This window comes from Pleurodeles waltl, chromosome 12, assembly GCF_031143425.1.
Source record: "Pleurodeles waltl isolate 20211129_DDA chromosome 12, aPleWal1.hap1.20221129, whole genome shotgun sequence".
Classification (NCBI taxonomy): Eukaryota; Metazoa; Chordata; class Amphibia; order Caudata; family Salamandridae; genus Pleurodeles; species Pleurodeles waltl.
Window position 1 is genome coordinate 521334305 of NC_090451.1, and position 25054 is coordinate 521359358.

Below are 25054 nucleotides of genomic sequence, written 5' to 3' on the forward strand. Positions count from 1 at the left end.
TTTATCGGGAATGGTACAATTCCATAGAAAATCAAAGGAATTAATGTGGCTTTCTAACTTTTAGTATCAGAGTTAATGACGGGTTAAAGATTTTTCATAATAATGCTTAAAATGCAAATATTAATGACGCAGTCCTGGGTTTTACAGAATTTGCCTGTAGCAGGTGGCTTTCCTGATAATGTATCCAGGCTTCCCAATATTTGTATTTATTGTTTTTAGTAATAGGCCTGTCTTTCAGGTGCAAACCAAATATCATTGTATTTGTTTAACCATAGTTTACTGTCATTTGATTTTATTTGTAGGAGTTATTCAGGGCATTAAATAACGTTTGAAGCTCAACACCTGTTAAGTTGAAGAGAACCATATTATCAGCATATTGTAGCATGTGAGGCATTGAAGATCCTTACTAGGCGCATGAGAGCCTGATGCATCTGAGTGAACGCTCAGGTCTGAGATGAAAAGATTAAAGAGCATTCGATCAAGCACACGCCCTTGCTTCGACCCTCTGTGAGTGCAGATTTTGGGTGAAGTGGCCTAATTTGTGCCAAGTTGAACTTGAGGCCACATGTCACTGTAAAGTAGTAGTTCGGCACATAACAGATTGCCTGGAATGTGCCACCTCACCTGTTTTTTTCCAAATAATATTTCTATTTACGTGATTAAGGGCTTTCCTAAAACCAAGCACGCAGGAATAAAGCAATTGGGGTATTTTTATGTTTTTTTCAGTTATTAATGCTAGGGCTAACAGGTTGCCTTTAGTGATAGACATTGCTTTAAATCCTGTTGGATTAAACACAATTAGGTTTTCTTTATGGGCCCAAGACCCTACATCAGCCAATATGATGCCTGCATTCAACATCCAATAATGCAATGAGCAGATAGCTGTTTGGGCTGGAATGAAGGCCATTCTTGTAGATGGGGTGCAGTACTGACCTGCTCCACGATAAAGGGATTGCTTGTGTGAATAGGCAACAATTTAGTAAATTGTGAAAGGTCTATGTCCAAGTCTTGTTCGAAGATAGCAGCAGGTCGACCATTAGGACCAAGGGTTTCCCTTCTTTTTCTAATGTATTGCTTTATTTTGATCTTTTCTGATTTATGCTTATGTGGATTTTCTGTGTATCTTGCAGAATGTTTTAGCCCATGGTTGTTGAAGACACCTTTTCCATGCAGCTGCTCAGAAGAGAATTTTTTTTATGTTTTGCTATTCACGCCAGAAAGAGCACAGCCCAGTCGTGCTCCTACTGTAGTCTTTTTGCCTCCCCCACCAACTATTTATAGGTTTACAAAGGTCATTGACTTTGCTCTTCTGAGTTGATGGATCTACGAGCAGTTTTTGGCAGTTTTCATTTCCTTATTACTCGATCTAGTGTTCCCCGTAGCATCCTAGATTGCTTGTGTACCATATATTCTGAAAATGAGGATTGCGCTGACATGGTAGAAGGCCTTTGCATTTAGGACAAAACTTTAAGTGAATTAAGCCAGGCAGTGACTGGATCTTTTTTCTACACTGCTAAAGTGTTCAAGGTTGCCTTCCAGCAGTTATATGTTATTAATGCATGGCAATCCCATCAAGGGATTGGCCTACCGCCGACAAAGATCTTGCAAGTTTACTAATGTTTTTGATAATCAGCGGCTGGGACATATGATCACTTTCACACATTCCTTCTATCTTAAAACTGATTATTTTGTGAAATAAAGAGACTGATACAAGGTGTAGTCTAATACTGATTAACTGTTTTTTGGTAATACGAATGAAGGACATTGGGGGGTAGGGTAGACCAGGCAATGTAATGCCCGAAGGCCCGTGGCTTCAAGAACAGAAAGAAATGCGTAATCTGAGTGATCCAGCTGAATGAGCATTCTTTCTTGATTTGGCATTGTCCATTTAGCGTCTGTAATTGAGAATAAACCCTCTCTTTGAGATCTGTTGGTGAGGTGTGAGGTAACATTACTGTAATTATCCAAGTAATAGCGCTGGACCCGCATGACAGTTCTGTGAGATCTTGTTCTAGCTTGGTGATAATCATCTACTTGTATCTAGGAGACAGATTTATATCTACATTTATTGTGAGCGAAAGGCGACTTCTATTGCAGAAGTCCCAATTTTCCACCTTTCTTGCCAGAATATTGGGGCCTTCCAATTTTAGTTGTGTTATGTAAAGGCATTTCTTGGAAGCTACATAGATAAATAGGTCGCCTTTGGGGTGACGTTCTTTCTAGGCTTTTCTGTTGGAATAAAGCATTCAATGAAGCCCAGTATTGGAAATTCTAATTCCATATTTCTTGTACACAGATGAATTAATGTGCACTTAGATCGTGTTCTACTACTAAATCCGTACAAATATGTTTTTGTTCTGTCTAGATTCCAGGAAATCATGGTTTTTGCCTGTCACTTTGGGCTAGTAAGATGTTTGTCGTAGGTCAGAACTTTTTATCATGAAGGGCCACTGAGAGCCAGCCCCAGTCCCCTGTTTCAAAGTGGACTGCTTTATTTAGATTACAGTTGTGTCCATGCAATGAGTTCTATGAAATAGGAGTTAGTGTAGTTGGCAGTGTGTGGTTGTCACCATCGGGCTTGTTTGCGTTTTTAAGAATCAAGGATGAAGTTTTTTTAGACATCCTGGCTATGCTTTATGTGAAAGTCTTGAACAAGATTTCTCTTATCGTTATTCATTAGGATCATTTGGGTTACGATTATAAGACACTGTAATAACCCATTCTACAAAAACGTGACGTTTTGATTACTAGATTGACTTTGTCCTCTGGTGTGGGTATCACAATAGTTAGTTCGTTTTTTCCTACAGTTTCCAGTGGCTGAAACTGGATAGTGACTATGATGCTTGATGTTAAAGGCCTTATGTCTTAATGGGCCCCTAATAATTTTAAAAATGTCCCTTATTTCATATACCGTTAGTGCCTATGAAATTCTACTTGGGGAAAAAGTTTTTTTACTGTTTTTTGTGGTTTCTGATAGTGTTTGTAATAGGTTCAAGCTGTTCAAGTGCAGTTGTGTTTTGTGATTTATCCAGTGGCGGCTCCTCCGTTTGGGTGGAGGAGTGTCGCCCCCGCCAGCAGTGGCAGCTGCAAAACCTTTACCGGAAACCGATCATAAACTTTCTGGTAAAGGGGCGGGCCATGGGGATGACGAGCAGTGAGGGGGAGTGCACAGCCGGCAGTCTCGGGCCGGCCAAACACACATGCGCACAGGGCTGTCCCCAGCCCAGCAAAACACTTGTTGGGCTGGAGAGAGCCTGCACAGGCTCCCAGCCTGCTTGGGAGAGCCCTGGCTGGAAACTCCCAGCCAATCCTGATGCTGCTCTGAGCAGCGTCAGGATTGGCGCAGGGCAGGCTGGGAGCCTGTGCCTCCAGCGACAGAGAGGAACGGCGTGGCAGCGAGGAAAGGTAAGTGTTTTATTTTTTTATTAAACTAAATAAATGTTTATTCCCCTCCGCTCTGCCCTGCCCCTTCTGCGCCCCACGAGCCGCTACTGGTTTTATAAGCTGGTAAAGATGAACATTTTGTTTGATTTAGTGGCCATTTAAGTGTGAGAGCAAAAGATGGTTTTGAATTAAAAAAGTTCTTAGTTGAAGGGGCTCCCTTCAGGGTTAATGTTTTTACCTAGTGTAGTTTACTGGTGATTTTGTGTTGATCACTGTGAACTGTAATATGGTTTTGTTTTACAACAGTTTCATGTACGATATACATCCTTGAATTTTCACCATAGAGTCCTTGAGCCTGTTGCGTATTTTCCTCAATGCAATCAACTTTTGCTGAGGTAGTTTTAAAAATTGGGAACAAATTTACAGTTGTAGATTTTATTTTTTTGTTGTGGCTTGTTCCTCCCTTTTTGTATAGTTCTCTCATTTTCTCCCTTTTTCTTTTAAATATGAGTGTCTGGTCCAAGTTATCAATTAGTGATGATGAGTGATTAATATTCATTGATTCGACAAATTAAAGTTGAGTAACAAGGCTTTTATCAATAGCGCTAACTTCCAACAAGCTCTTGCTGTCGGGATTCGAGACTGCATGGATTTGTAGTTTATGCATGCGTATTTTTAACACCGCTCAGACATGGATTGGATTTCGAGTCAGCCTGATCATGTTGTGGCTGTGGTTGCTTCGGTGCTTGCAAAAGCTCTTTTTGGGTGTTGGTGTAGATCCTGGGTTACATTCAATGATTTTTTACTTCCTCAATCAATGAGGTTAAAATTGAAGGAAAAGTTGAAAGCTTGTCTAGTTTTTTAACACTGCACCTTTGTTAGAAGTTGCAAGTGGATCTTTAATGATCGTATGAAGGCGCACAAAACGAGAATCAATTGATGCTGTATATTGGGCTAAGGTTCCAACAGCGAAAATTATATAACAGCTTTGTTTGAGTGGTACTTCAGGACCTTTGAAGTGACTAAGTTTAAAAAATAGTCTTTTGCAAAGATCTTGCTCAGAATTCTGGTAGTTTTTGTCTTGTTCGGCAGTATGCTTTTCCAAGCTGTTTGCGGTTGTTACCAGCATTCCAGTTCACTGTCGCTTCAGGCTGGTAAGTGCAGTATCTCATAAATACCTCGCCAATTGTATTAGCCAGAGTTTGCTGATTGCCAGACTATAAAGAAACAGTTGGCGAGGAGGTTTGTTGCCACATTTCTTTGTTGTCTACTTTTAGAGTTTCAAATGGGGACATTTGAGTTGGTTTATGTGCTGATGCAAGAGTAGGCGATTGAAGGCTTAGTATAAGATGTCAAATGTGTTTGGCAGTCTTTGCACTCATGTGCATCACAGTGCCTGCTTGTATTACTAGGCCTTTAGCTTTCTTCCTGATTGCCCCTGCCTTTGTGGTCTGTATATCTAGAAAAGCCTAGACCAATTTTTTTTAAAACAGATGAATGCAATTGTGGACACAATATAGTGGCCTTTTGGGCAGCTTTTTGCTCTATTTAACCAGCATTCGTTTTTCGCAGAATTTGTGCAGTTCAATGGATATGGTTTACTGTCAGACTCTTCTAAAATTGTCCCCATTAATGCTTTGTTGTTCCTGAAGATGTCAGGCTTTTGCCTTTTCGGCCTTCTGCTGCAAGCTTCAAGATGCACCGGGATCAGCATTCATCTGGGCCATACCTCAGGGGTGGCCCCTTTAACTCCATACCTGCTACCTTACTGTTTCTGCACATATAGCGGCAACCTCTTTCCCTCTAGGACTCATCAGTGACTTCCGCTCCTGAGCAGGTCCACAGGGGGTTTAAAGGGTTAATATTTTTGTACAACTGTGCCATTTGAGATTTAAAAATCCTTTGTTGAATTCTTCTTTTTTAAATAATATTTTGGACAAGAATTTGATTGGACAGGGGAGGCTTTTCTCTCATCACCCCAATTCCAAAGTCGGTACCATGGATCCAAATAATCTGATTTGCTGCCACAAGACAAGCATTTCTCCTGCTATTGTCATTTCAGAATGTAGGGCATAGTCCCTAGGTCCTAAACAAAATATTCAAAAGACATATAAGGGTGTGTGGTAGGCACATCTTGACCAGAGGTCATAGTGAGGGGACACTAAAAGGGACACCAAGGAGTAAATATAAAAAAATTAAAAAAGATTAACAGCATCCTTGGACTCTTTTTGAGATCCACAGAACCCCAACACCTAAAATGGTGGGTGGGTCTAGACTACAACTTCCACTTTAGGTAGTGGGGATTTGGAAATCCCAAAAAGGATGTATTTTGCTCAGGGCAAGATTCATGCCTGAATACCATGGACCGAAGGCAAGCTACCCCAACCCATTAATCGCCTATTGCAGATTTGCTGAAATGGATTCGGAACTGTGAAACTCTGAAAAGGCAACATAGGTCAAAGAACCTTGCCCTGGGTTCACACAACCAAGTTGAAGCTTGCTGTGGATTCGCAGGTTCCAAACTAGGATCTGTGATCCATGAAAGATTTAAAAAAAAATAAGGAAAGTCAAGCTCTATGGGTCAATCTTTCTGTGCAGTAGGAGTTGGTCACTCACGGCACTTTGAAAGTATGGCCTTGCCTTTGGTGTGTACAGCAGGGATTCTCTATTCACAGTGGCTTGAGTGCCTAAGGCTGTTTGGGCCCAGGAGATGGCCCCAGACTTTGTGGATAACCAGCAGTGCATACCCCAGAAGGCTGTAGGCGGCGTGGTTTAGCTGCTCGCAGTCAGGTGGGCGCAGAGGTCTGGAAAATAATTTAATCATAAAAGCAATGAAATTCACTTAAAAAACAGTTAAAAATTGAGAGGCTTATTCCCAAATTGCATTTTGTAGTATGATTAAAAGTACTACAATAATACTACTACCATAATACAAAAAGCTTTTCATAAACCTAAAGCCATTTCATAAATACCATTCAAATGTAATCCATTGTGGAACAGAGTGATTTTGAAAATTGCTAATCTCAGCATAAAATTGTCGGATCAAAAAAGAGGAGTGGTAAAGCTTAAAGTCTGGAAATCGCACACTACCTTTACATTTTGAAGAGAGCAATACATGGGTTCTTATTATTCCAAAGGAATTTTGGACAAATAGAATCAATTTGGTTAAAGAAATAGGCAGGTTTTGTAAAAGGTAACATAGAGATGGTATTAGGGGCATATGGTACAACCAACATTTTAATGGTATCCAGTCTCCCCCACCATGATCAATGTAAAGGAGACCAAGTTAGAAGTAATGTTTGAATATGGAGTTTTGCATAGTTAAGTTGTGTTGAAGTGTGTCTGATATGGCAGGGGAAAACCAACCATATGGCTAGCTCTACTTTCATATCCAAAAAAACATTTTGAAATATTCACAACATTTACTTCATACATCATTTCCTGCTAACCTTAATTTCAACAGTGTTTTTTTGTATTCCTCAATTTTGTAAAAATACATTTCTTTAGTTCCACAACAGATACGTTTATGTTAAACATTGGAAGGAGAAGGGTATCATGTTTGTTCATGAACTTATGAAACATAATGCTATTGTATCTGTTGAATACTTACAACTACATTATCAATTACCTAACTCATTTTTGAAGGAATATATGCTGATTTCCTCTTCTCTTTTTTTTCACAAACTCAATAAATCCTGACTCACACCTGTACCTGTGACTCTTTTGGATACAGGTTTATATTACCCTATTCCCAAAGCAGCTTTTATAGATAAAACATTGCTATCCTCTATTAGGATAAGAACCAAACTTTATCTTGAGCTGTTGTGGGAAGCTAATTTATCAATCTCATTTTCTGCACAATTGCGGGACAAAATTGGGCTTAAGATATTCAATACCTCTAAAGCTTCTCGTATAACACAGTCCCTTTTTTATTTACAATAAAGCTGTCATAACCCCAGAATGTGTTTCTAAATTTGATTCATCTGCTTCTCCTTTGCACTGGTCCTGTTCTAAATATAATGGTCTTTAACAAATGTGTTACACAATTGTTCTCATTGTACACATTTTGGAATTCAATTTGGTCTAAATGTTCACAGGTTTTTCAATGTAATATACCACTTAGCTTGCAGAATGTTTTCTTAGGTTCTTTATCACATAGTTTTGGTCATTTATCTTCTAAATCTCTGTTACTTGACCTTTTTATTGCACTTGATTTTAAAGTTATATTTTCTTGTTGGAAAGACTTTTCTAAAATAACTCTTTTAACATGGTGGAATTTTATATGTGATGAACAAAGAATACACATTGTATATTCATTAACTTTACATCAGAAGATTAAATCAGATCCCTATTGGTTACCCTTTACTACTTTTCTTTCCTTGCACTCATCAATATCTTAATTTACTTTTCCTTTCTTCTTTTTTCTTCTGTCTTCTTCTTTGTCTCCTATTCTTTTTAGATCCATCTCCCTATTTTCTCTGTCTTTTTTAATCTAAAATGACGAAACATTCTTTCATTACATATGGTTTTCTCTCATAATTGTTGTACTTTTAATTTATAACTTTCATTACAAATGGTACTTATTTTGTTATTGCTGTTTGAATCTGTAATAAAAAATTAATTAACAAAAAAACTATGGGCTCATTACGAGGCTGGCAGTCCAGGGACCGCCAGCCTCGCTGTGATGTTCGGACGCTGCAAATGTGGCAGACCCGCCAGGAGACCGCCGCCTCACCCAGGAACATGGTTCCCAAAGGGGTGACAGTAGTCTGAGTTATATTCAGCCAGGGCGATGCTGAACTCAGTGCCATCTGGCTGATTACAGCTCGGCTTTCCGCCAACCTTTCCATGGTAGGGACCCCACCATGGAAAGGCTGGTGGAAAGCCAGTGCCTGGGGGCACGGGGGCCTGCCCACATCCTCAGAATGAGGGTGCTGTGTGCTACGATGTAGGCCTTGGCTCCTTTAAAGGAGAGTTTTGGGATGATCCGTCAAATGGGGGGCTAGAAAAAGCAGGGGGTCCCAAAACACGTTTTCCCCATGCAAATCAAATTATATATGGTGATATGCTGACTGATAGCCTGATGAAACCAATAGCCTGCATTTTATATTTTTGTATTCTGACCCTAAGACAAAGCCTGTAGGGCTGCTTTACTTAATGGGTCACTCCTTTATATGGTTACTTTACATTAAAAACACTCTAAAAAATTCACTGAAAAAAAAACAAAGATTAAAGTGACATTAAAGTCAGGTATGGTAATACTAGCTTCAACTTATTAAAAGAAAAACTCGCAACTTCCCTGGAAAAAACAAAGGTTAAAGTAATGTTATAGTTAGGTGAAAATCTCAGTTAAAACACAATATTTTAATCTCTAAGAAACACTGAAATTCACCAGGCACTGCTCATGACATTACATAATATATCACCCATGACATGATCGATGGCATCCTGAATAACATCACTTAACTTACAACACTGATGACAACAATGTGCATGGTGGAAGCATGACACAGACCTTGACCGAGGTTCATCTACTATGATAATTTCCCGCCTGCACCTCAGGCCTCCAGTATTTCTGTCACAAGTTTGTCAAAAGGTCCACCAAAAGCATCTGACGGATCAAATTCAGCCTCGCTCTAGTTAAGGGAAGGTTGTCTCTATTTTTAAACTACTGGAGACAGTTGATTTTAGATAAATGAGTTCTCCAAGTGGTGGAACATAACTACCTTCTAGATTTCAGAGCCTTCCCAAATCAGGAGTTTTTCCATTCAAGTCCATTTCTTCACTGTCCCTTAAAGAAGCAATCTCATTTTGTAGGCGTGTTTGCTGCAGCACAGGGTCTTCATACTGCTTCCCAAAAAAGGAAAAAAGAGAGGGTCAAATATTCAATTGTCTTTTTAGTAAAGAAATATAAAGGGTATTACCATACTATGCTAAATTACAAGGATCTGAACACATTCATTCAACACCAGCCCTTCAAAATGACAAAGTTGAAGACCGTTTTTTTGGTACTGTTGCATCTAAAGGGCACATATTTTCATGTAACAATCCACCCAAGCTATCAGCGTTACCTGAGGTTCACTGTGGATCAGACCCACTATCAATTTCAGGGATTTCCTTTTACTTTATCTCCCCCCCTTGTATATGTACTATGATTTTGGCTCCCATAATTGCATTTTTCCATTATAAATGGGTTTGAGTGTTTCCTTCCTAGGATGATTGGCTGATTGCAGCTTCTTATTTTTCCAAGTTGCAGGAAGATGCCAGTTTGGTGTTTCAGACCTTGGAGGAGTTTGTTTTTCTTCCTAACCTGGCTCAAATTAAGCACTGGGTGAAAGGAGCACTGAGGGTGGGGAGTTACAAAGTCATCTTCTAACTTTGTTGTCCTGGGGGATATTTCACAGAGCAGAATCTCACTTTCCATTTTATTGTGCTGCCACCTGGGAGCTCCCTAACACTTTTATTAGTCATTATAAATTGTCAATGGGTGGTCTCCGGCTGAGTATTGGAATAAGGTTCTTAGCACTGGTGTAGCAATAGCCCCCACCACCTGCGCTTTGCAGAGGGGGGCTGAGCTCCAGGGGCCCCCCTCAGCACAGCACAGTTCACTGTGCACAGGTGGCAGACCACTAGCCTGAGGGTTCCTCACTGGGTGGGGGCGGGGGTTCCCTCCATGTATTTTGCAGGGGGACCCCCTTCAAGCTTCATTATGCCATTGGTTCTTAGTGTAGTTTACGGTTGATGCTATCTTTTGTTGAATAAAATATGGATGTATCCACTTCAGGTGATTTCTATCTAATTTGTGCTCTAGATTAATTTGCTTGTTATAGCCTCACTGGAAATGTTCATTGACTTACAGGTAATCATCATTACTCTGAATCCAGGCTTCCCCGTCCCAGTCCTCTTTCCATCCTCCCTTAGTTTAGCCTCTCTGTCAACTGGGTATTTCAAGATTTGATCTTTATAATAAACGAAGTTATAGCATAAGTGGAGGTATGTCTAAAAAGTATACACACATATAAATAAGAGGGAGCAAGTGATGTGACTGTCTCTAGGTGATGACTTCACCTCACGGGTAGGGACTGGGATGAAGAAGCCTGGATTTGGAATAATGATTATTCCTGGTAAGTAATTGAGCCATTATCTGTTATTAAGTCCAAATACTGCCTAAGGTGGCTTTTGCTAAAAAGGTGATTAAGTTTACCCTTGCAGCCTCATGAAATTACATGGAGGAATAGTGTTATGAACAATGCCAAAAGCAATGTATCCATAAAAACACAGATACCTTATCTCATATGTTATGCATTGGCCCTAAAGACTTGATCCTACAGAAGCATTTTCTGCAACCAGAAGTAGACTGTGAGGGTCATTCTGACCCTGGCGGCCGGTGGCCGCCAGGGCCACCGACCACGGGAGCACCGCCGACAGGCTGGCGGTGCTCCAATGAGCATTCTGACCGCGGCGGTTCAGCCGCGGTCAGAAGCGGAAAGTCAGCGGTCTCCCGCTGACTTTCCGCTGCTCATTGGAATCCTCCATGGCTGCGGAGCGCGCTCCGCAGCCATGAGGATTCTGACCCCCCCTACCGCCATCCAGTTCATGGCGGGAAAGCCGCCATGAACAGGATGGCGGTAGGGGGGGTCGCGGGGCCCCTGGGGGCCCCTGCCGTGCCCATGCCAATGGCATGGGCTCGGCAGGGGCCCCCGTAAGAGGGCCCCAAAATGTATTTCACTGTCTGCCTTGCAGACAGTGAAATACGCGACGGGTGCAGTAGCACCTGTCGCACCTTCCCACTCCGCCGGCTCGATTACGAGCCGGCATCCTCGTGGGAAGGTCGTTTTCCCCTGGGCTGGCGGGCGGTTTAACTGGAACCGCCCGCCAGCCCAGGGGAAAACTCATAATACCCGCCGCGGTCTTTTGACCGCGGCGCGGTAATTTGGAGGGCGGGATCCTGGCGGGCGGCCTCCGCCGCCCGCCAGGGTCATAATGAGGCCCTGTGTGTTTACTGTTGATTATGCAACTGAATTAGTAATTTATCTTGAAATATATGAGATTGCTTTTGGAGTAGTCAGTGACTTAAAGGACGTCTTGAAATGCAATTTTGTTGTAGTGAATCTAGCGCCTATCAGAGCTGCGAGATAGGGTTCTCGTTTAATAAAAATGCATCCTCTGTGGTCACAGCACCCTTTCTTAAGTGAAAGTGAGCATCGTGAGATCCACTACCAAAAAATTCAAGAGAATGCTGAACCAGGAGCCTCCAGCTATTTAACTGTAGTGAAACGAAGCCTCAGTGATTACTGGTAGAGATTTTCACGTGCAAATTCAATTGTTCAACTTCACCTAAAACTCAGTCAACTTGAGCATTAATGGAGCCTGAACAGTTGAGCACTAATTAAGCCTCACAACCTACTCAATCAGATCCTTGTAAATAATCATCACTCAATTACACTTACAAAAAGTAAAGTAAAGGCTTATTTTATTGACTTTAGTTAAACGCTATTCAATAATCATACACTGTGGGCCTGATTCCAACTTTGGAGGACGGTGTTAAACCGTCCCAAAAGTGGCGGATATACCACCTACCGTATTACGAGTTCCATAGGATATAATGGACTCGTAATACGGTAGGTGGTATATCCGCCACTTTTGGGACGGTTTAACACCGTCCTCCAAAGTTGGAATCAGGCCCTGTGTGTGTAGTAATAACACTTACACACTCCCCAAGCCTAGCTGAGGATTAGCTAAACAGAGGTTTAAAAAAACTGCTTAACTCTGAGAGCTCAACTAGTTGGACCACTGAATTGTGGTTTTAGATGTTCCAAGTGTTTTGAATAAATGATTAATAGCCCCTAATGTAAACCTTTTGTTTAGGATAATCCCCTCAATTGTGTTGGCTTTCTTTTCACAGCTGAACACTGTTTAATGTAGCTAGCCTTGTTTATAAAGAAGGTAGAACTGTCCACATGACTTCTCTGGCTGAAAAAGATAGACTGTCAGGCTTGTCCAGGGTTTAGAGAAAATAATTATTATGACCTAAAACGCCTTGCCTTCAGCAAGTAAAAGCTTACTACCACGCATTCTTTGTAAAGGCTGTCTCTCCATGCCCCTCTACTCCTGGGGTGATCAGAACACTTTTTTGCCCTTACAGAAATTGCAATTGACATAGGGTCCGAGTCTGAGTCTGGTGGGAAGAGTCCCACAGTCGAGTTTTTGGCAGTCTTCCCACCCTCTTCTTTGGCTGTCTTAACTCCTGATTATGAAGGAAGCGGGAAGAACACCACAAGACTGCTGCCGCCGCTAACATTCTAACTCCCATGACAGCAGTGGGAGAGGCAGGGGAGGCCCATAGAGGCGGCCCTGGCACAGTTCTCACCGGGTTGATCAGGACCTGTTTTTCCGCCAGTCTTAACCTGGTGAAGGTCGGCAGAAATGCCGGCAAAGTGCCACAACAATAGCTTTAGGGCGTTTATGCCCTTTTTGAATGTGAGCTGTCGCTCACTGTCAGCCCACCAATGCCGGCTGGCCGGGTGCTCGCACTCTGTCACTTGCTAGAAATACAGCAAGAACACAGTGCGCACAACTGCCTTTAGTGGACCTGTTTGGTGGCGTGGGGGAGGAGCCTGACCCCCCAATGAGCGCTACATAGTGCAGACTTTCTTCCCACGGCGCGGGACCTCTTTGGTGGCGTGGGGGAGGAGCCTGACCCCCCCCAACGAGCGCTACATGGCACGGACTTTCTTCCGGCTGCGTGGGACGCACGCAGGCCGTGCCCGGGCAAAGCCCGGGCCAAGGGCAGGCCCGTCCTTCGCCCATCAGCGACCGTGAGAGGCTGGGCTGGGCCACCCATCTAAGCTTATGCCTAGAGGTCCTGGTCTCATTGGGCAGATCAGGAAAGTAGTGCTCCCTGAAGATCCGAACTCATCACAGGTGAGATACGCGTCAAGTGACGAGAGACTGAAGTGCTTTTAGGGAGTGCTTTGTAGGCTTTTCAGAGGAGGGAGAGAGAGGTGGAGGGGTAGAGTTTACAGCGAGGATGGGCAGGCGGAAGGGGGCGGCATCACAAGACAACTGCAAAACAAACAAAACCTTAGATGGTTTTCTACAAAAAGCAGTTGGTGTCTTAGATAAAGAGATAGAGTTGGCTGAGCGTCGCCTATCTATCTCATCAACCCTAGCCGCCCCACCCTCTATTTTCCTATCCCCACCTCCACTACATTCCTCTCCCCAGCAGCCCCAGAGCACGCAACCAGCCTTGCCCCCCCCCCCCCCCCCCTTCGGTTGCTCACCAAAAATATGTCCGGGACACTACCTCTGCAATCGTGGACAAGGCCACCCCAGCAGACCCTGCCCAGCCGATTTCGAATCTTCTAGCAGGAGAATCTGCATCTGATCCAGAGCCTAACCCAAAAGGGAAAAGAAAGCGTGGAGAGGTTAATTTGAGGAACAAACGAGCCCGCACCACGAGCTCAAAAAATTTGGGCTCTGAAGTGGGGAATCATAGCCCTCCAACGCAACAAGAAAGTACAGTGGGTCAATTGGTGCTCGACCGCATGATGGAGCACATAAGGGAGGAGCTCACTAAGAGATTGCACCCTATCAAAATTTGTCTTCAAGCTATTGAGGAGAAACTAGGAGGGCTTTTTAAGCCTTTTATGCCAGATAACTCCTCGCGAGCTGACATATAATCGAATCATCATCTCACTACTTTGAACCACCCCCCCAGTATTAATGATAGGACTGCCCCCAATCTGGCTGAGGGCCCCTTGGTACTTAAGGACCGTTGTGACCATACCTGCCAACCAGAGATGGGTGGGAAGGCTACGCCGCTTGTAAACCTAGTGGATAATAGCCACACGACCACAACGATCTCAGCCACCACTACGAGGGGACCTAGAGGAGCAGCCTCAACTTCCAACACTTGTGCATTAGAGGTGGTTCCAGGAGCTTAGCAGAACTAGTTTGGAAAATCAAGGGGGACAGCTAAGAGTCTTACACCTGCCCCTGGAATCTTGCCCATACGTTCTTGTTATTACCAATGCTCCTAAACTGCAACCAAATAGATTGGAATCTGATGTTGAGCTGAAAAACAAGGTTATACATTGGCTGCATGTTAATGCTAGTTTTGAATTTTGCATGGTACCCTCAATACTAATGGTGAGGAGGGTGGGATGGGTGGGCTCGCTGAAAAAGATTGGAACTAGGGATTGTATTGTTGTTAATTTTGATTCTCCTGCATTGGTTCAACAGCTGTTTTTAAACACACGCAGAGTCGGCCCAGTAGTAGAAGGTGCCTCTCTGTGAAGACTTCCAGCCTTTTACCCCCCAGCAACCAAAGGTGCTCTAAGCGGGGCGATATCTGATTTCAGAGGCTTTTCCCACCCCAACCAAAATATGACCATCATTCTGAATGTAGACATCCATCACCTTCTCTCACAGATGTGGATTGACATAAAATTGGTACCATACAGGGCACTTTAGAGATTCCGAGGAATAAACCAACCATTAGGGAATGTATTACTCCCATTGTCAATGAGCATGGAGGACCTAGAGTAGGCAATCCAGAGGGACCCCTGACTTCATTTACAGACCCTTGGGGCTGTACTCTATCCATAATGATAACCCAGAGCGATATAAGATTCCCAGTAACTAGTAGGAACACTATTGACTCTGAATTCTCTGGGGAGAGTGATATTATTGACGATAAAGAAGCTAGGGGATTTATGGAGTCTCGTCTAACGTCAGACCAAATGAGCAATACGAACTCTTTGAATCCTACGAGTAACCTATTCAATACACTCCAAATTACATCTGAAGTCTTGACTGATGCACCTCAAGCCCGAGACGATACCCCAGGGAAAGTTCTCTGTTGGAATATAGCAGGGCTCGAGCACAAAATGCGAATCCCAGATTGGGGCCATTTTATAGATGAGCATAAGATATGCTTATTCCAAGAGACATGGGCTTTGGAGCCCAAGTATAGGTCCGGTTTCAAAAGTTACTGGGTCCCAGCCCATAAAGTGACTTCTGGGAGACCTTCAGGTGGGTTACTGACATGGGTTAGCTGTTCCCTCAAGTGCCGGATTGAAGAAATGGACATGGGTTGCGCTGATTTGCAAGGCTTGATATTATCGACCCATATGGAAAAACCTCTACTGTTAGTAAATATATACAGTAGAAGTGTGGGTAGTAATCGTGAGTCTGAGGGTTTGACGGTCTTAGACAATATTTTATCTAGCAAATCCATCACCCACTATATTATAATCGCAGGGGATTTTAATGCGACCTTTGAGCCCTATTCAGTGGCCCAGGAACTCTATGAAGAAGAGAATATTTACTGGGGTATCCCACAGCTATTACCGAAAAAAAGTTGTAGAATGAATGGACCAGCCTACCAAATAGTCGATATTACACTTGCATATGGTCTCCGTGCCTGTAATGGCCACTCCTGCTCAGATGTCAAACCCCGCCCTACTTTCAGGCGAGGAGCTTACAAGAGCCACATCGACTATTTCCTATTGGACATTCGCTTGTGGGGACATATGGTCGATATGGCGGTAATGGAACACGAAGAAAGCGATCATGAACAATCAGTTTTAAAAATCAGGGGCCTGTTGCACTCATTAGAAGTCTCTGATTCTAAGGATTATACACAGCAGTTAGTCGTGACAAATAATAAACGCAATATCAAGTGGGTTATTGTGAACTCCTCGTTGGGTTCCCTTACATCTATATATACCCTATTGATAGATCGAATGGAGCACATGCTCCGTTCACCTGAGGATGGGGATAAGTTTTTTGCAGCACATCTGGAACTATTCAAGTCTTTTAAAAAACACTTTACTAAAGAGTCGGCTGTCAAAACAAGGAATAAACGCAGTGAGAGATGTTTTAACCACTCATGTAGGGAAGCTAACCTCAAGCTATTGAGGGACCTGAGAAAGGGGATTAGAGAGCCCATAAGACAATCAAGAGAGGGCTACAAGCAGGAGCTTATCAAGGCCCGCAGGAGTTGGAAGGAAGAAAGGTGGGCTGCTCTCTTGGACTCTGCAAGAGCCAATGATACCTCCATGTTTTGGAAGCTGATTTCTATCGACAGTGGTGATCTTCGGTCACAGCCTTGTAGCTCGATTCTTCCTGTAACATGGGTAAATCATTTCGGGTCACTTTATGCAGGGGCGGACGCTCTAAATCTCAGGGAATCGGCTGGGAATAGAAAATCTGACCTACCTCCAATTCAATTCACCTTAACAGAAACTAAGGCAACAATAACCTTTTTGAAGTGGGGAAAGGCCCCGGGCCTCGATAAAATTCCTGCCAATGTCTATAAATCAAACCCTGACATTTGGACCCCCTATTTGAATTTGGTTTGTAATGCGGTCGCCGTAGGAGCACCCATTCCCTGGACATGGATGGGAGCTGAGATAGTTCCCCTTCTTAAAAAAGGCAGTCCTAGTGATCCCTCCAATTATCGCCCGATTTGTTTACTCGATAACCTTCAAAAACTTTTCGCAAAGCAGATCTTGTTCCACCTAGACGAGTGGATTATAGAGAATGGGGCCATCTCGGATCTTCAGGCAGGGTTCAGACCTGCAGTCAGCATAATAGATCAGGTTTTGAGGTTCTTAGCAATCAAATGGAAGACGGTGGACGTTGAAGGTGGGAATCTATATGTGGCCTTTGTCGATCTAAGAGCGACCTTTGACCTGGTACCTAGGAATAAACTCTGGTTGACATTAATGAACATGGGCGTCCCCAAAGGCCTATTAAATTTAATAGTCCGACTTCACAAAAGTACTTTTGCCCAAATCAGGTGTGGCAAAGACGGTGAATTAACCGATCCAGTTGCTATTGAAAGAGGAGTTAGGCAAGGCTGTGTCCTAGCACCTACCCTCTTTCTCTTATATTTAAATAATTGTATCAAATATTTAACTAATTGTAACAACGACTCACCTAAATTGACAGGCAAAAAAATCCCAGGTTTGCTATATGCAGACGACACCATCTCACTAGCTAAAACACCTAAGGGATTGCAAAATTTGGCAGATCAATTCTGTTTGTATTGCAGAGACTTTGACCTGGAAGTTAATGTCAGGAAAACCAAGTTTTTGATATATAGTCCACGGAAAATAAAAACAAAAGTGACCATCTCAATGAACTCCATCCCCTTGGAAAGGGTTGCTGAGTGTGATTACTTGGGGATCAGACTAATGGATTCGGGCAGCTGTGATGCGGCTACTAGAAAAGGGGGTCTCACTATATGCCAAAAAGGGGGGGGCCTTAGGACGCAAAGCAAGAAGTGTAGTTAGTCCACCTCTGAACCCTATTTTTGAAATATATAAAGTTCAAATCCGAGGTGCTGCACTGTATGGGGCAGAGCTATGGGGTTTCCATAGGCAGTTGGACGCCCTACAAATTAAGGAGAATCATTTTGTCAGATATATAACCAGGTTGGGGAAGGGCACGCCAATGATCCCCCTCAGACTTGATCTCGGAATAAACAGCATTAAAGATATAGCAGGCCTGAAACCTCTCTTATATTGGATCCGCCTATGGAAAAAGGAAGAACTGGCACCCTTCCGAGAGGCTATTATTGATCTCACAAAAACCCAGTGCAACTGGAAAAAGGTCAGCTGGATGAGGGAGATGAAATCGGGTTCAGACAAACTGGCTCTCCCTCATTTTTGGGAGAGGCGGGAGTTGATTCCCACCAATGCCACTTCACTAGTCAAACAAAGGTACTGGGAGAAGGCTAATGAGACGATCCTCCATAGTAACAGGGTGGGAAGATTAACATCTGAGTTCCTGCTGGTCAAACAAGAACCAAGGCCCGAGCAATTTTTGGATCTCACCATACCCGCACATGCACGTGCCCTGTTTCTCCAGTTTAGATATGGAACTTTATCAGTCAATAGTTTTACCGCTCGTTGGCCGAAGAATAGTTCAGAGGCCAATAAGTGTTCAAACTGTAACATATGTGAGGAATCAATCGAACACCTCTTGTTTTTTTGTCCTTTATACATGAACCCAAGGGAAAAATTGATTATCCTTTTGTGTAAAGCTCTGCAATTATCGAGCTAATGCTTACAGAATATGTAAATATGATTCGTCTACCCTGGTTGTAAGTGCGGTAACCACGTTCCTGTTAGCAGCTTGGTCTATTCGTCGCAGGGCTATCGCAGCGTCAGATATCTAATACTGGGTTAAACAGCAGGAACATTGGGGAACTATAGATGGGCATGCCCTTGGGAAGGTTTTCTCCCCATCTATTGTTTTTATTTCGAGGTTTTAGATATGCTCTTTTAAACTTAAATCATATTGTAATTAATAGTGTCAATATTATGATAACAGATAGCATTTGTACTTTGGTCTGCTAGTGCCTGAATAGTTTTTATGTCATTGTTATATTCCATTTTTAACAATTATGAAAGGTAATCTAATAACCTACATGAGGAGATTGTAGAGGGGGGGCGTGGCCTGGCGCTATGGCGGTTGCAACCTATCCATGAGGCTCCCGCTTCTACCTCCCCACCCTCGGGTTTACGATAACCCGATTTACCCCAAAGTCATTACAAATGCGGCGACCCCCACGGCTGCACCAAAATGGAAATCGGGGCCCAGAAACCACCACACTGAGTCCCGGCACGAACGGAGGGACACCGAGTGTCTCCGCAGCGAGAAAAAAAAAAAGAAAATGGCGGCCGCCGAGTTCTCCGCAGCTCCGCTGCGAACTTAGAACGAGAAGACCCCTGCTGCCCTCGCCGCTAATCGCCCGGCCCGCTTCCAGAGTACTGGGTCGACAACGGCGACCACTCGCAGCAGGACTTGCAGGGATGGCGGAGCGCCGTAAATGGGCTGTACACGGTGGGCCCAGCCGTGAAAAGGTGAGCAGTGCTGACCCGTGGCCCTCCACAGCGCGTGGAGAAACGGAGCCACACCATTGCCTTGGGGGCAGGGAGCATAGCGCTTGAAGCCCCTGGCTTGGGTCCCTGCGAAAATTGCCTTATATGACTCCTACCTGCAGGCCTGGCCGGTTTCCTCAGGAAACGCTTGGAGGTGAGGCCTCCCGACGGAGAGAAGCCCCAGTGTTCACAGTACTTGGCCCCCTGGTGCTGGCTATTGCATTGGGGACGCTGGCGATCCTGGTCCCCAACGGAGTCAAGCTGGTGAGCCGGGGGCGGAGCGAGTGACACCGGAAGGGGCCCTGAGCCGGTGGGGACCATCACATAGGTGCAGGGATTTGATTCCCAGGAAAAATAGCACCCTCACCTTGGCGCACGAGCAAAACACGGGCCCCTATAGGATCTAAATACTGCCCTCTCACACCATTAGAAACTCCAAAGGTGAACTGATAAGTTCTAGCGACGGCGGCAAACTATACCTCCTCTTTTGGACAGCCAACAACCTCCTAACAGAGGACTGCTCTCACTGAACACACCTACAATTCTATAAAATGGGCAAAACGGGCAGACGCTGCGACACAGACAACACTATTGACCTTCCTGCCAAGACATTATCGGAAAGGGAAGATCCGAGGAAACCTCCTCCAGGAGAGAGAAAGGAGTCAGATGAACCTACCCTCCAAGACGTGATGCAAGCCATTACTGCCTCCAGAGTTGCCCTTGAAGGAAAAATAGACTCACTAGCGTCTGACCTTACAGTGCTCAGAGATAACCACCGCCACCTGGCAGAAAAGGTGAACACCACAGATAAACAACTAGAAGAACTGCGGCCTGAAATAAAGGAAAATAACACGCCAGATTGAGAAACGGATCAGAGAACTAGAATTAAGGGCTGAAGATGCCGAAAATAGATCGCGGCGAAATAACATCAGAATCATAGGGCTACCTGAACACTCTAAAGGATCTAACATGGTAGAATTCCTTGAAAAATGGTTGAAGGAGACAGTGGTGGACGGAGGCCTCTCCCAGTTCTTCGCAATAGAAAGAGCCCACAGGGTCCCTGCGCGCTCACCCCCACCGGGTGCTCCTTCTAGGCCAGTAATAGCCAGATTGCTCCACCACAGAGATAGGGATTACCTACTAAGTCAAAGCAGGAAGAAACTAGACTGCACGATCGATAATCACGTGATCCGAATCTTCCCCGATTTTTCCCGAGAAGTGCAGAGACAGAGAACATCCTTCAGAGAAGCCAAACAAAAACTCCGTAAAATGGGGGTCCAATACGGGATGTTGTTTCCAGCCAGGTTAAGAATAGTGACCACGGCTGGCACACAGTTCTTCAATACGGCAGAAGAGACTTGGAGCTGGATCGATGAACAACTGTCTAGAGAGAAAAGTCACAGCCCTGAAAAGTGTCACATAGACCGCAAAGGAAAATATAACCATAGTAATTCCAGTAGATGAAACAGCCCATCCCCTCAAGAAATTCTAAATGAATGCCAAAAAGTTATGGAAGCTGCTGCATCCCTCAGCTGCTCAGAACACGGCTCCCCTAAACAATCCCAGGAAGACATAGAACAATCTCAATCAGAACAAGAATCAGAACTCTCGCTCGCATCCAACAGGCAGGGCCCTGACGTGACTCCAGGAACCCCAGACATCATCTGATGAGCAAGCAGGAACCATAACTACAGAATCACAAATCCCTGATGAAAGAAAAACATGAAGCATCTACACCCAAACCTGTGGCCTTTGACCGCCCTGCAGAGTAACCCGCCAGCCAACAAATATCTGTACTGAACACAGACTTGGTGGTACGAAATCCCTATATGCTCACTTCCCAGGGGTTGGGAAGAAGACGCTTTGCTATGCTCTGGACTCCACCTCAGAGCACCCCCCACATTGATGGACAGGTCAAAGTTTTTTTACTAGTTTGGGCGAGAGAGGTTTGGACTTTTGTCCTGGGGATCGGGCGTTGGGTAACTACAGTTTTGGGGATTTGTTTGGGGCTAATTAAACTTCCGAGAACCCTTATGAAAATTACAGAATTGCTCAGGGATTCCAATAGCATGAAGGAGAGCTTAGCGAACCTATGCCCCCTGAAACATAACCTTATCAGGGGGAAAAAGCTGGCAACATGACAACGCCAAAATCATATAAGTTCCTTACGTGGAACATCAGAGGTATGCACTCAATGGTTAAGAGATACAAGGTCTCATCATACTTACAAAGGAGGGGAATCCAAATAGCCATGCTCCAAGAAACCCACTTAACATTGACAGAGGGTAAAGCCCTGCAGAAAAGATGGAGGGGTCAGGCGTACTATACCTCCTACTCAGCATACTCGAGAGGCACTCTGATCTGGATCCGAGCAGGAGTCCCCTTCCAAATGACAAATAACTTTCTAGACCCTGAGGGGAGATTTGTGGCGGTCAAGGGCAGACTGGAGGGGAGGGATCTGGCCTTGATTAATGTTTATGCTCCCAATACTGATCAAGGAGAATTCTTCACACAACTGTCTAGCTTATTAGCATCATACTTACAATCCCCAGTGATAGTGGGGGGAGATTTTAATTGTGTGGGTGACCCCATCACAGACAGATCACACCCTCCCCTGCCTAACTCCCCACTGGTGAGAACGGCGCAACAGTTCACCACTTGGCAAACTAACTGGGGCCTAATTGATGCCTGGCGTAGACTACACCCCACCATAAGGGACTACTCCTTTTTCTCCAGCCTCCATGAACTGCATGTACGCTTAGACGCTTTCCTCTGCTCACCTGATATACACTCATTACTTATAGACACAGAATATCTGTCCCACACAATCTCGGACCACAACCCTCTCTTATTGTCTCTGAACTGGGGTTCCATTGTTCCCCGTATCCCCACGTGGAGAATCAAGCCTGAACTTTTAGAAGATGCCCCGTTCCGGGCCGAACTCTGCCAAAGTGCGCTGCACTATTTAGAAGACAATGACGCAACCACAGCTAATCCCCTGGTAGAATGGGATGCCTTTAAGGTAGTAATGTGTGGGAAGTGTATAGCTGAGACAGTGGGAATACGCAGAACCTTACTAGGTGATACAGAGCGAGCTGAAACTAAACTAAGAGACGTTGAGAAAGATAGACCTGGGAACCCTCACCTACAAACCCTAATGCAAGACCTTAGAGCCGAAGTGTCACGCTGCATTGAGCGCCTTAGATGCTTTGATTACAAAAACTATCTCACCTGGGCACACAGAGAGAGGGATAAGGCGGGCAGACTTCTCGCGTGGGTGGTTTTGCAGTCTGATAGATCTCTCCCCTTAATGAACATGACCTCGGAGACGGGGACCCAACTTTTTGAACCAGAACAGATTAACACCCAGTTTATGACATTCTACGAGAGCTTATACAAAAAAAGACTCAATCTTAATAGGGAACAAACTGAAGTCTACTTAACAGAATTACATTTAAAACCCCTGGAACCTGAACTCACAGAATCATTAGAAGGGAACGTCACGCTAGCTGAGATTAATGAAGCCATGAAAGGAATGGCCAGAGGAAAATCGCAGGGCACAGACGGCCTCCCTGTCGAGTTTTACATGGCCTTGCGGAAATCCTTTCTCCGAGATTAGAAAAGATATTTAAATGTGCTATAGACCAGGGCCTTCTGCCTGAATCCTCCCGAGAAGCAGTTATAGGTGGTCATTCTGACCCTGGCGGTCAAAGACCGCCAGGGCGGAGGACCGCGGGAGCACCACCGACAGGCCGGCGGTGCTCCAATGGGGATTCCGACCGCGGCGGTAAAGCCGCGGTCGGACCGGCAACACTGGCGGTCTCCCGCCAGTGTACCGCCGCCCCATTGAATCCTCCAAGGCGGCGCAGCTTGCTGCGCCGCCGAGGGGATTCCGACCCCCCCTACCGCCATCCAGATCCCGGCGGTCCGACCGCCGGGAACCGGATGGCGGTAGGGGGGGTCGCGGGGCCCCTGGGGGCCCCTGCAGTGCCCATGCCAGTGGCATGGGCATTGCAGGGGCCCCCGTAAGAGGGCCCCTACAAGTATTTCACTGTCTGCTTGGCAGACAGTGAAATACGCGACGGGTGCCACTGCACCCGTCGCACAGCTTCCACTCCGCCGGCTCGATTCCGAGCCGGCTTCATCGTGGAAGCATCTTTCCCGCTGGGCTGGCGGGCGGCCTGAAGGCGGCCGCCCGCCAGCCCAGCGGGAAAGTCAGAATTACCGCGGCGGTCTTTTGACCGCGCAGCGGTATTCTGGCGGCCCCCGACAGGCCGGCGGCGACCGCCGCCGGTCAAAGTCGGAATGAGGGCCATAGTGTCCCTTCTCAAGCCCAGCAAAGACCCAACAAGTGTGGGAGCTTATAGACCCCTCTCCATGTTGAACCTTGACTGTAAAATTCTTAGCAAGGTCCTGGCATCCAGACTCCTCCCACTGATGTCTTCCCTAATACACCCAGACCAGGCAGGTTTCATACCGTGGCGTAATACAGCTGGGAATATCCGTAGGTTAATTGCCATCATGAGGGACCTGGCTCCCAACGCCAGGACTTCGGGTATCCTAGCAGTAGATATTGAAAAGGCTTTTGATAGTCTAGATTGGGAATTCCTCTATATAGTCATGTCCAAACTTGGAATCGGACCCGAATATATCTCTTGGGTGAAATTACTATATACTGACCCCTCCGCCAGAGTCCACACAGGACACATGGGCCCTCATTCTGACCTTGGCGGGCGGCGGAGGCCGCCCGCCAAAGTCCCGCCGTCAGGTTACCGTTCCGCGGTCGAAAGACCGCGGCGGTAATTCTGACTTTCCCGCTGGGCTGGCGGGCGGTCGCCTTCAGGCCGCCCGCCAGCCCAGCGGGAAAGAGGCTTCCACGATGAAGCCGGCTCGGAATTGAGCCGGCGGAGTGGAAGCTGTGCGACGGGTGCAGTTGCACCCGTCGCGTATTTCACTGTCTGCGCAGCAGACAGTGAAATACATTTAGGGGCCCTCTTACGGGGGCCCCTGCAATGCCCATGCCAGTGGCATGGGCACTGCAGGGGCCCCCAGGGACCCCGCGACCCCCCCCTACCGCCATCCGGATCCCGGCGGTCGGACCGCCGGGATCTGGATGGCGGTAGGGGGGGTCGGAATCCCCTCGGCGGCGCAGCAAGCTGCGCCGCCTTGGAGGATTCAATGGGGCGGCGGTACACTGGCGGGAGCCCGCCAGTGTTGCCGGTCCGACCGCGGCTTTACCGCCGCGGTCGGAATCCCCATTGGAGCACCGCCGGCCTGTCGGCGGTGCTCCCGCGGTCCTCCGCCCTGGCGGTCTTTGACCGCCAGGGTCAGAATGACCGCCATAATATCTAATAGATACAGAGTTGAGCGTGGAACGAGACAGGGTTGCCCCCTCTCTCCCCTGCTATTTGCCCTGGCAATGGAACCACTGGCTGCCGCGGCTAGGGCGGGGGAGGGAGGACCAGGTATACTGGCAAGGAACGAGAGACACCACATAGCCCTTTATGCAGGCGACCTCTTAATATTTATGAAGGATATCCAAAGAGACCTACCACTAGTACATCTAATGCTTTCTAACTTTGAAAGCCACTCGGGATTAAAGGTGAACTGGGATAAAACAGGTTTGTTCCCACTTAAAGAACAGCAATTACCACCCCTGAACCTGGGATTGGTTAGATGGATACCAAATGGGCTCCCTTACTTAGGAGTGAAAGTTTACCATGACTCCCGGGATACTCTAGATGGTAACATCGGTGGCACAATCCGTTCCATAA